Source organism: Phyllobates terribilis, unplaced genomic scaffold, assembly GCF_046119375.1.
Source record: "Phyllobates terribilis strain yellow unplaced genomic scaffold, ASM4611937v1 Scaffold_71__1_contigs__length_7168151, whole genome shotgun sequence".
Classification (NCBI taxonomy): domain Eukaryota; kingdom Metazoa; phylum Chordata; class Amphibia; order Anura; family Dendrobatidae; genus Phyllobates; species Phyllobates terribilis.
In genome coordinates this window covers 3,408,045-3,420,058 of record NW_027362831.1, presented here as the reverse complement: position 1 = coordinate 3,420,058, position 12,014 = coordinate 3,408,045, and positions in this window count along the sequence as shown.

Sequence of the window (12,014 nt, the reverse complement as noted above, 5' to 3'; positions counted from 1 at the left end):
ATATATATATTTCTCCGCCGTATCTCTGCATCATGAATCGTGGTATGTGTTAAAGGGGCCCACTGAGACTCTTTCGCCCGGGGCCCAGAAAAACCTGGAGCCGGCCCTGCCAGCCAGGTATCCTGCCTGCAGTAGATGGAATGTGGCAATGGAACACTGCTGCGCGTGTCACAATAGGCTCTGAGCCTTTATGTACCTGCGCACGACAGCAGCCACCTTCAGTCTGCTGCTGGACAGCCAGCAGCAGCAAGCCGAAAAGTGCAGGCATGTAAGGGATTTAGAGGTTGACAACATGTCTTCTTAACGGGAGTCCAGGTGCCCATCTCCACAAATGGACGTTTCAGGATCCGAGGGTGGCACCGTACGCCGCAACCAATTGCCGCAACTTCTTTAATTTCATAACTGTAGACTATAAAAAATAACCCAAGAAAGTTTGGTTGATTGGTCAGTGGCGTTCTTTTAAAGTGTTGCTTATAGCGGTCTCTGTGAGCTTCTCAATGCTGTTCAGCCAGCCAGGTATCCTGCCTGCAGTAGATGGAATGTGGCAATGGAAGACTGCTGCGCATGTCACAATAGGCTCTGAGCCTTTATATACCTGCGCACGGCAGCAGCCACCTTCAGTCTGCTGCTGGACAGCCAGCAGCAGCAGCAGCAAGCCGAAAAGTGCAGGCATGTAAGGGATCTAGAGGTTGACAACATGTCTTCTTAACGGGAGTCCAGGTGCCCATCTCCACAAATGAACTTTTCAGGATCCGAGGGTGGCACCGTAGGCCGCAACCAATTGCCGCAACTTCTTTAATTTCATGCCTGCAGACTATAAAAAATAACCCAAAAAAGTTTGGTTGATTGGTCTGTGGCGTTCTTTTAAAGTGGTGCTTATAGCGATCTCTGTGAGCTTCTCAATGCTGTTCAGCCAGCCAGGTATCCTGCCTGCAGTAGATGGAATGTGGCAATGGAACACTGCTGCGCGTGTCACAATAGGCTCTGAGCCTTTATTTACCTGCGCACGGCAGCAGCCACCTTCAGTCTGCTGCTGGACAGCCAGCAGCAGCAGCAAGCCGAAAAGTGCAGGCATGTAAGGGATCTAGAGGTTGACAATATGTCTTCTTAACGGGAGTCCAGGTGCCCATCTCCACAAATGGACTTTTCAGGATCCGAGGGTGGCACCGTAGGCCGCAACCAATTGCCGCAACTTCTTTAATTTCATGCCTGCAGACTATAAAAAATAACCCAAAAAAGTTTGGTTGATTGGTCTGTGGCGTTCTTTTAAAGTGTTGCTTATAGCGGTCTCTGTGAGCTTCTCAATGCTGTTCAGCCAGCCAGGTATCCTGCCTGCAGTAGATGGAATGTGGCAATGGAACACTGCTGCGCGTGTCACAATAGGCTCTGAGCCTTTATTTACCTGCGCACGGCAGCAGCCACCTTCAGTCTGCAGCTGGACAGCCAGAAGCAGCAGCAGCAAGCCGAAAAGTGCAGGCATGTAAGGGATCTAGAGGTTGACAACATGTCTTCTTAACGGGAGTCCAGGTGCCCATCTCCACAAATGGACTTTTCAGGATCCGAGGGTGGCTCCGTAGGCCGCAACCAATTGCCGCAACTTCTTTAATTTCATGCCTGCAGACTATAAAAAAATAACCCAAAAAAGTTTGGTTGATTGGTCTGTGGCGTTCTTTTAATGTGTTGCTTATAGCGTTCTCTGTGAGCTTCTCAATGCTGTTCAGCCAGCCAGGTATCCTGCCTGCAGTAGATGGAATGTGGCAATGGAACACTGCTGCGCGTGTCACAATAGGCTCTGAGCCTTTATTTACCTGCGCACAGCAGCAGCCACCTTCAGTCTGCTGCTGGACAGCCAGCAGCAGCAAGCCGAAAAGTGCAGGCATGTAAGGGATCTAGAGGTTGACAACATGTCTTCTTAACGGGAGTCCAGGTGCCCATCTCCACAAATGGACTTTTCAGGATCCGAGGGTGGAACCGTAGGCCGCAACCAATTGCCGCAACTTCTTTAATTTCATGCCTTCAGACTATAAAAAATAACCCAAGAAAGTTTGGTTGATTGGTCTGTGGCGTTCTTTTAAAGTGTTGCTTATAGCAGTCTCTGTGAGCTTCTCAATGCTGTTCAGCCAGCCAGGTATCTTGCCTGCAGTAGATGGAATGTGGCAATGGAACATTGCTGCGTGTGTCACAATAGGCTCTGAGCCTTTATATACCTGCCCACGGCAGCAGCCACCTTCAGTCTGCTGCTGGACAGCCAGCAGCAGCAGCAAGCCGAAAAGTGCAGGCATGTAAGGGATCTAGAGGTTGACAACATGACTTCTTAATGGGAGTCCAGGTGCCCATCTCCACAAATGGACTTTTCAGGATCCGAGGGTGGCACCGTAGGCCGCAACCAATGGCCGCAACTTCTTTAATTTCATGCCTGCAGACTATAAAAAATAACCCAAAAAAGTTTGGTTGATTGGTCTGTGGCGTTCTTTTAAAGTGTTGCTTATAGCGGTCTCTGTGAGCTTCTCAATGCTGTTCAGCCAGCCAGGTATCCTGCCTGCAGTAGATGGAATGTGGCAATGGAACACTGCTGCGCGTGTCACAATAGGCTCTGAGCCTTTATATACCTGAGCACGGCAGCAGCCACCTTCAGTCTGCTGCTGGACAGCCAGCAGCAGCAGCAGCAAGCCGAAAAGTGCAGGCATGTAAGGGATCTAGAGGTTGACAACATGTCTTCTTAACGGGAGTCCAGGTGCCCATCTCCACAAATGGACTTTTCAGGATCCAAGGGTGGAACCGTAGGCCGCAACCAATTGCCCCAACTTCTTTAATTTCATGCCTGCAGACTATAAAAAATAACCCAAGAAAGCTTGGTTGATTGGTCTGTGGCGTTCTTTTAAAGTGTTGCTTATAGCGGTCTCTGTGAGCTTCTCAATGCTGTTCAGCCAGCCAGGTATCCTGCCTGCAGTAGATGGAATGTAGCAATGGAACACTGCTGCGCGTGTCACAATAGGCTCTGAGCCTTTATATACCTGCCCACGGCAGCAGCCACCTTCAGTCTGCTGCTGGACAGCCAGCAGCAGCAGCAAGCCGAAAAGTGCAGGCATGGAAGGGATCTAGAGGTTGACAACATGTCTTCTTAATGGGAGTCCAAGTGCCCATCTCCACAAATGGACTTTTCAGGATTCGACGGTGGCACCGTAGGCCGCAACCAATTTCCGCAACTTCTGTAATTTATTGCCTGCAGACTATAAAAAATAACCCAAAAAAGTTTGGTTGATTGGTCTGTGGCGTTCTTTTAAAGTGTTGCTTATAGCGGTCTCTGTGAGCTTCTCAATGCTGTTCAGCCAGCCAGGTATCCTGCCTGCAGTAGATGGAATGTGGCAATGGAACACTGCTGCGCATGTCACAATAGGCTCTGAGCCTTTATATACCTGCGCACGGCAGCAGCCACCTTCAGTCTGCTGCTGGACAGGCAGCAGCAGCAAGCCGAAAAGTGCAGGCATGTAAGGGATCTAGAGGTTGACAACATGTCTTCTTAATGGGAGTCCAGGTGCCCATCTCCACAAATGGACTTTTCAGGATCCGAGGGTGGCACCGTAGGCCGCAACCAATTGCCGCAACTTCTTTAATTTCATGCCTGCAGACTATAAAAAATAACCCAAAAAAGTTTGGTTGATTGGTCTGTGGCGTTCTTTTAAAGTGTTGCTTATAGCAGTCTCTGTGAGCTTCTCAATGCTGTTCAGCCAGCCAGGTATCCTGCCTGCAGTAGATGGAATGTGGCAATGGAACACTGCTGTGCGTGTCACAATAGGCTCTGAGCCTTTATATACCTGCGCACGGCAGCAGCCACCTTCAGTCTGCTGCTGGACAGCCAGCAGCAGCAGCAAGCCGAAAAGTGCAGGCATGTAAGGGATCTAGAGGTTGACAACATGTCTTCTTATCGGGAGTCCAGGTGCCCATCTCCACAAATGGACTTTTCAGGATCCGAGGGTGGCACCGTAGGCCGCAGCTAATTGCCGCAACTTCTTTAATTTCATGCCTGCAGACTATAAAAAATAACCCAAAAAAGTTTGGTTGATTGGTCTGTGGCGTTCTTTTAAAGTGTTGCTTATAGCAGTCTCTGTGAGCTTCTCAATGCTGTTCAGCCAGCCAGGTATCCTGCCTGCAGTAGATGGAATGTGGCAATGGAACACTGCTGCGCGTGTCACAATAGGCTCTGAGCCTTTATATACCTGCGCACGGCAGCAGCCACCTTCAGTCTGCTGCTGGACAGCCAGCAGTAGCAGCAGCAAGCCGAAAAGTGCAGGCATGTAAGGGATCTAGAGGTTGACAACATGTCTTCTTAACGGGAGTCCAGGTGCTCATCTCCACAAATGGACTTTTCAGGATCCGAGGGTGGAACCGTAGCCCGCAACCAATTGCCGCAACTTCTTTAATTTCATGCCTGCAGACTATAAAAAATAACCCAAGAAAATTTGGTTGATTGGTCTGTGGCGTTCTTTTAAAGTGTTGCTTATAGCGGTCTCTGTGAGCTTCTCAATACTGTTCAGCCAGCCAGGTATCCTGCCTGCAGTAGATGGAATGTGTCAATGGCACACTGCTGCGCGTGTCACAATAGGCTCTGAGCCTTTATATACCTGCGCACGGCAGCAGCCACCTTCAGTCTGCTGCTGGACAGCCAGCAGCAGCAGGAAGCCGAAAAGTGCAGGCATGTAAGGGATCTAGAGATTGACAACATGTCTTCTTAACGGGAGTCCAGGTGCCCATCTCCACAAATGGACTTTTCAGGATCCGAGGGTGGCACCGTAGGCCGCAACCAATTGCCGCAACTTCTTTAATTTCATGCCTGCAGACTATAAAAAATAACCCAAAAAAGTTTGGTTGATTGGTCTGTGGCGTTCTTTTAAAGTGTTGCTTATAGCAGTCTCTGTGAGCTTCTCAATGCTGTTCAGCCAGCCAGGTATCCTGCCTGCAGTAGATGGAATGTGGCAATGGAACACTGCTGTGCGTGTCACAATAGTCTCTGAGCCTTTATATACCTGCGCACGGCAGCAGCCACCTTCAGTCTGCTGTTGGACAGCCAGCAGCAGCAGCGAGCCGAAAAGTGCAGGCATGTAAGGGATCTAAAGGTTGACAACATGTCTTCTTAACGGGAGTCCAGGTGCCCATCTCCACAAATGGACTTTTCAGGATCCGAGGGTGGCACCGTAGGCCGCAACCAATTGCCGCAACTTCTTTAATTTCATGCCTGCAGACTATGAAAAATAACCCAAAAAAGTTTGGTTGATTGGTCTGTGGCGTTCTTTTAAAGTGTTGCTTATAGCGGTCTCTGTGAGCTTCTCAATGCTGTTCAGCCAGCCAGGTATCCTGCCTGCAGTAGATGGAATGTGGCAATGGAACACTGCTGCACGTGTCACAATAGGCTCTGAGCCTTTATATACCTGCGCACGGCAGCAGAAATCTTCAGTCTGCTGCTGGACAGCCAGCAGCAGCAGCAAGCCGAAAAGTGCAGGCATGTAAGGGATCTAGAGGTTGACAACATGTCTTCTTAACGGGAGTCCAGGTGTCCATCTCCACAAATGGACTTTTCAGGATCCGAGGGTGGCACCGTAGGCCGCAACCAATTCCCGCAACTTCTTTAATTTCATGCCTGCAGACTATAAAAAATAACCCAAAAAAGTTTGGTTGATTGGTCTGTGGCGTTCTTTTAAAGTGTTGCTTATAGCGGTCTCTGTGAGCTTCTCAATGCTGTTCAGCCAGCCAGGTATCCTGCCTTCAGTAGATGGACTGTGCCAATGGAACACTGCTGCACGTGTCACAATAGGCTCTGAGCCTTTATATACCTGCGCACGGCAGCAGCCAACTTCAGTCTGCTGCTGGACAGCCAGCAGCAGCAATCCGAAAAGTGCAGGCATGTAAGGGATCTAGAGGTTGACAACATGACTTCTTAACGGGAGTCCAGGTGCCCATCTCCACAAATGGACTTTTTAGGATCCGAGAGTGGCACCGTAGGCCGCAACCAATTTCCGCAACTTCTTTAATTTCATGCCTGCAGCTTATAAAAAATAACCCAAAAAAGTTTGGTTGATTGGTCTGTGGCGTTCTTTTAAAGAGTTGCTTATAGCGGTCTCTGTGAGCTTCTCAATGCTGTTCAGCCAGCCAGGTATCCTGCCTGCAGTAGATGGAATGTGGCAATGGAACACTGCTGCGCGTGTCACAATAGGCTCTGAGCCTTTATATACCTGCGCACGGCAGCAGCCACCTTCAGTCTGCTGCTGGACAGCCAGCAGCAGCAGCAAGCCGAAAAGTGCAGGCATGTAAGGGATCTAGAGGTTGACATGTCTTCTTAACGGGAGTCCAGGTGCCCATCTCCACAAATGGACTTTTCAGGATCCGAGGGTGGCACCGTAGGCCGCAACCAATTGCCGCAACTTCTTTAATTTCATGCCTGCAGACTATAAAAAATAACCCAAAAAAGTTTGGTTGATTGGTCTGTGGCGTTCTTTTAAAGTGTTGCTTATAGCGGTCTCTGTGAGCTTCTCAATGCTGTTCAGCCAGCCAGGTATCCTGCCTGCAGTAGATGGAATGTGGCAATGGAACACTGCTGCGCGTGTCACGATAGGCTCTGAGCCTTTATATACCTGCGCACGGCAGCAGCCACCTTCAGTCTGCTGCTGGACAGCCAGCAGCAGCAGCAAGCTGAAAAGTGCAGGCATGTAAGGGATCTAGAGGTTGACAACATGTCTTCTTAACGGGAGTCCAGGTGCCCATCTCCACAAATGGACTTTTCAGGATCCGAGGGTGTCACCATAGGCCGCAACCAATTGCCGCAACTTATTTCATTTCATGCCTGCAGACTATAAAAAATAACCCAAAAAAGTTTGGTTGATTGGTCTGTGGCGTTCTTTTAAAGTGTTGCTTATAGCGGTCTCTGTGAGCTTCTCAATGCTGTTCAGCCAGCCAGGTATCCTGCCTGCAGTAGATGGAATGTGGCAATGGAACACTGCTGCGCGTGTCACAATAGGCTCTGAGCCTTTATATACTTGCGTACGGCAGCAGCCACCTTCAGTCTGCTGCTGGACAGCCAGCAGCAGCAGCAGCAAGCCGAAAAGTGCAGGCATGTAAGGGATCTAGAGGTTGACAACATGTCTTCTTAACGGGAGTCCAGGTGCCCATCTCCACAAATGGACTTTTCAGGATCCGAGGGTGGCACCGTAGGCCGCAACGAATTCCCGCAACTTCTTTAGTTTCATGCCTGCAGACTATAAAAAATAACCCCAAAAAGTTTGGTTGATTGGTCTGTGGCGTTCTTTTAAAGTGTTGCTTATAGCGGTCTCTGTGAGCTTCTCAATCCTGTTCAGCCAGCCAGGTATCCTGCCTTCAGTAGATGGACTGTGCCAATGGAACACTGCTGCGCGTGTCACAATAGGCTCTGAGCCTTTATATACCTACGCACGGCAGCAGCCACCTTCAGTCTGCTGCTGGACAGCCAGCAGCAGCAGCAATCCGAAAAGTGCAGGCATGTAAGGGATCTAGAGGTTGACAACATGTCTTCTTAACGGGAGTCCAGGTGCCCATCTCCACAAATGGACTTTTCAGGATCCGAGGGTGGCACCGTAGGCCGCAACCAATTGCCGCAACTTCTTTAATTTCATGCCTGCAGACTATAAAAAATAACCCAAAAAAGTTTGGTTGATTGGTCTGTGGCGTTCTTTTAAAGTGTTGCTTATAGCGGCCTCTGTGAGCTTCTCAATGCTGTTCAGCCAGCCAGGTATTCGGCCTGCAGTAAATGGAATGTGGCAATGGAACACTGCTGCGCGTGTCACAAAAGGCTCTGAGCCTTTATATACCTGCGCACGGCAGCAGTCACCTTCAGTCTGCTGCTGGTCAGCCAGCAGCAGCAGCAGCAAGCCGAAAAGTGCAGGCATGTAAGAGATCTAGAGGTTGACAACATGTCTTCTTAACGGGAGTCCAGGTGCCCATATCCACAAATGGACTTTTCAGGATCCGAGGGTGGCACCGTAGGCCGCAACCAATTGCTGCAACTTCTTTAATTTCATGCCTGCAGACTATAAAAAATAACCCAAAAAAGTTTGGTTGACTGGTCTGTGGCGTTCTTTTAAAGTGTTGCTTATAGCGGTCTCTGTGAGCTTCTCAATGCTGTTCAGCCAGCCAGGTATCCTGCCTGCAGTAGATGGAATGTGGCAATGGAACACTGCTGCGCGTGTCACAATAGGCTCTGAGCCTTTATATACCTGCGCACGGCAGCAGCCACCTTCAGTCTGCTGCTGGACAACCAGCAGCAGCAGCAGCAAGCCGAAAAGTGCAGGCATGTAAGGGATCTAGAGGTTGACAACATGTCTTCTTACCGGGCGTCCAGGTGCCCATCTCCACAAATGGACTTTTCAGGATCCGAGGGTGGCACCGTAGGCCGCAACCAATTGCCGCAACTAATTTAATTTCATGCCTGCAGACTATAAAAAATAACCCAAAAAAGTTTGGTTGATTGGTCTGTGGCGTTCTTTTAAAGTGTTGCTTATAGCGGTCTCTGTGAGATTCTCAATGCTGTTCAGCCAGCCAGGTATCCTGCCTGCAGTAGATGGAATGTGGCAATGGAACACTGCTGCGTGTGTCACAATAGGCTCTGAGCCTTTATATACCTGCGCACGGTAGCAGCCACCTTCAGTCTGCTGCTGGACAACCAGCAGCAGCAGCAGCAAGCCGAAAAGTGCAGGCATGTAAGGGATCTAGAGGTTGACAACATGTCTTCTTACCGGGAGTCCAGTTGCCCATCTCCACAAATGGACTTTTCAGGATCCGAGGGTGGCACCGTAGGCCGCAACCAATTGCCGCAACTTCTTTAATTTCATGCCTGCAGACTATAAAAAATAACCCAAAAAAGTTTGGTTGATTGGTCTGTGGCGATCTTTTAAAGTGTTGCTTATAGCGGTCTCTGTGAGTTTCTCAATGCTGTTCAGCCAGCCAGGTATCCTGCCTGCAGTAGATGGAATGTGGCAATGGAACACTGCTGCGCGTGTCACAATAGGCTCTGAGCCTTTATATACCTGCGCACGGCAGCAGCCACCTTCAGTCTGCTGCTGGACAGCCAGCAGCAGCAGCAAGCCGAAAAGTGCAGGCATGTAAGGGATCTAGAGGTTGACAACATGTCTTCTTAACGGGAGTCCAGGTGCCTATCTCCACAAATGGACTTTTCAGGATCCGAGGGTGGCACCATAGGCCGCAACCAATTGCCGCAACTTCTTTAATTTCATGCCTGCAGACTATAAAAAATAACCCAAAAAAGTTTGGTTTATTGGTCTGTGGCATTCTTTTAAAGTGTTGCTTATAGCGGTCTCTGTGAGCTTCTCAATGCTGTTCAGCCAGCCAGGTATCCTGCCTGCAGTAGATGGAATGTGGCAATGGAACACTGCTGCGCGTGTCACAATAGGCTCTGAGCCTTTATATACCTGCGCACGGCAGCAGCCACCTTCAGTCTGCTGCTGGACAGCCAGCAGCAGCAGCAGCAAGCCGAAAAGTGCAGGCATGTAAGGGATCTAGAGGTTGACAACATGTCTTCTTAACGGGAGTCCAGGTGCCCATCTCCACAAATGGACTTGTCAGGATCCGAGTGTGGCACCGTAGGCCGCAACCAATTGCCGCAACTTCTTTAATTTCATGCCTGCAGACTATAAAAAATAACCCAAAAAAGTTTGGTTGATTGGTCTGTGGCGTTCTTTTAAAGTGTTGCTTATAGCGGTCTCTGTGAGCTTCTCAATGCTGTTCAGCCAGCCAGGTATCCTGCCTGCAGTAGATGGAATGTGGCAAGGGAACACTGCTGCGCGTGTCACAATAGGCTCTGAGCCTTTATATACCTGCGCACGGCAGCAGCCACCTTCAGTCTGCTGCTGGACAGCCAGAAGCAGCAGCAGCAAGCCGAAAAGTGCAGGCATGTAAGGGATCTAGAGGTTGACAACATGTCTTCTTAACGGGAGTCCAGGTGCCCATCTCCACAAATGGACTTTTCAGGATCCGAGAGTGGCACCGTAGGCCGCAACCAATTGCCGCAACTTCTTAAATTTCATGCCTGCAGACTATAAAAAATAACCCAAAAAAGATTGGTTGATTGGTCTGTGGCATTCTTTTAAAGTGTTGCTTATAGCGGTCTCTGTGAGCTTCTCAATGCTGTTCAGCCAGCCAGGTATCCTGCCTGCAGTAGATGGAATGTGGCAATGGAACACTGCTGCGCGTGTCACAATAGGCTCTGAGCCTTTATATACCTGCGCACGGCAGCAGCCACCTTCAGTCTGCTGCTGGACAGCCAGCAGCAGCAGCAAGCCGAAAAGTGCAGGCATGTAAGGGATCTAGAGGTTGACAACATGTCTTCTTAACGGGAGTCCAGGTGCCCATCTCCACAAATGGACTTTTCAGGATCCGAGGGTGGCACCATAGGCCGCAACCAATTGCTGCAACTTCTTTAATTTCATGCCTGCAGACTATAAAAAATAACCCAAAAAAGTTTGGTTGATTGGTCTGTGGCGTTCTTTTAAAGTGTTGCTTATAGCGGTCTCTGTGAGATTCTCAATGCTGTTCAGCCAGCCAGTTATCCTGCCTGCAGTAGATGGAATGTGGCAATGGAACACTGCTGCGCGTGTCACAATAGGCTCTGAGCCTTTATATAACTGCGCACGGCAGCAGCAGCCACCTTCAGTCTGCTGCTGGACAGCCAGCAGCAGCAGCAAGCCGAAAAGTGCAGGCATGTAAGGGATTTAGAGGTTGACAACATGTCTTCTTAACGGGAGTCCAGGTGCCCATCTCCACAAATGGACTTTTCAGGATCCGAGGGTGGCACCGTAGGCTGCAACCAATTGCCGCAACTTCTTTAATTTCATGCCAGCAGACTATAAAAAATAACCCAAAAAAGTTTGGTTGATTGGTCTGTGGCGTTCTTTTAAAGTGTTGCTTATAGCGGTCTCTGTGAGCTTCTCAATGCTGTTCAGCCAGCCAGGTATCCTGCCTGCAGTAGATGGAATGTGGCAATGGAACACTGCTGCGCGTGTCACAATAGGCTCTGAGCCTTTATATACCTGCGCACGGCAGCAGCCACCTTCAGTCTGCTGCTGGACAGCCAGCAGCAGCAGCAGCAAGCCGAAAAGTGCAGGCATGTAAGGGATCTAGAGGTTGACAACATGTCTTCTTAACGAGAGTCCAGGTGCCCATCTCCACAAATGGACTTTTCAGGATCCGAGGGTGGCACCGTAGGCCGCAACCAATTGCCGCAACTTCTTTAATTTCATGCCTGCAGACTATAAAAAATAACCCAAAAAAGTTTGGTTGATTGGTCTGTGGCGTTCTTTTAAAGTGTTGCTTATAGCGGTCTCTGTGAGCTTCTCAATGCTGTTCAGCCAGCCAGGTATTCTGCCTGCAGTAGATGGAATGTGGCAATGGAATACTGCTGCGCGTGTCACAATAGGCTCTGAGCCTTTATATACCTGCGCACGGCAGCAGCCACCTTCAGTCTGCTGCTGGACAGCCAACAGAGCCAACAGCAGCAGCAAGCCGAAAGGTGCAGGCATTTAAGGGATCTAGAGGTTGACAAAATGTCTTCTTAACGGGAGTCCAGGTGCCCATCTCCACAAATGGACTTTTCAGGATCCGAGGGTGGCACCGTAGGCCGCAACCAATTGCCGCAACTTCTTTAATTTCATGCCTGCAGACTATAAAAAACACCCCAAAAAAGTTTGGTTGATTGGTCTGTGGCGTTCTTTTAAAGTGTTGCTTATAGCGGTCTCTGTGAGCTTCTCAATGCTGTTCAGCCAGCCAGGTATCCTGCCTGCAGTAGATGGAATGTGGCAATGGAACACTGCTGCGCGTGTCACAATAGGCTCTGTGCCTTTATATACCTGCGCACGGCAGCAGCCACCTTCAGTCTGCTGCTGGACAGCCAGCAGCAGCAGCAGCAAGCCGAAAAGTGCAGGCATGTAAGGGATCTAGAGGTTGACAACATGTCTTCTTACCGGGAGTCCAGGTGC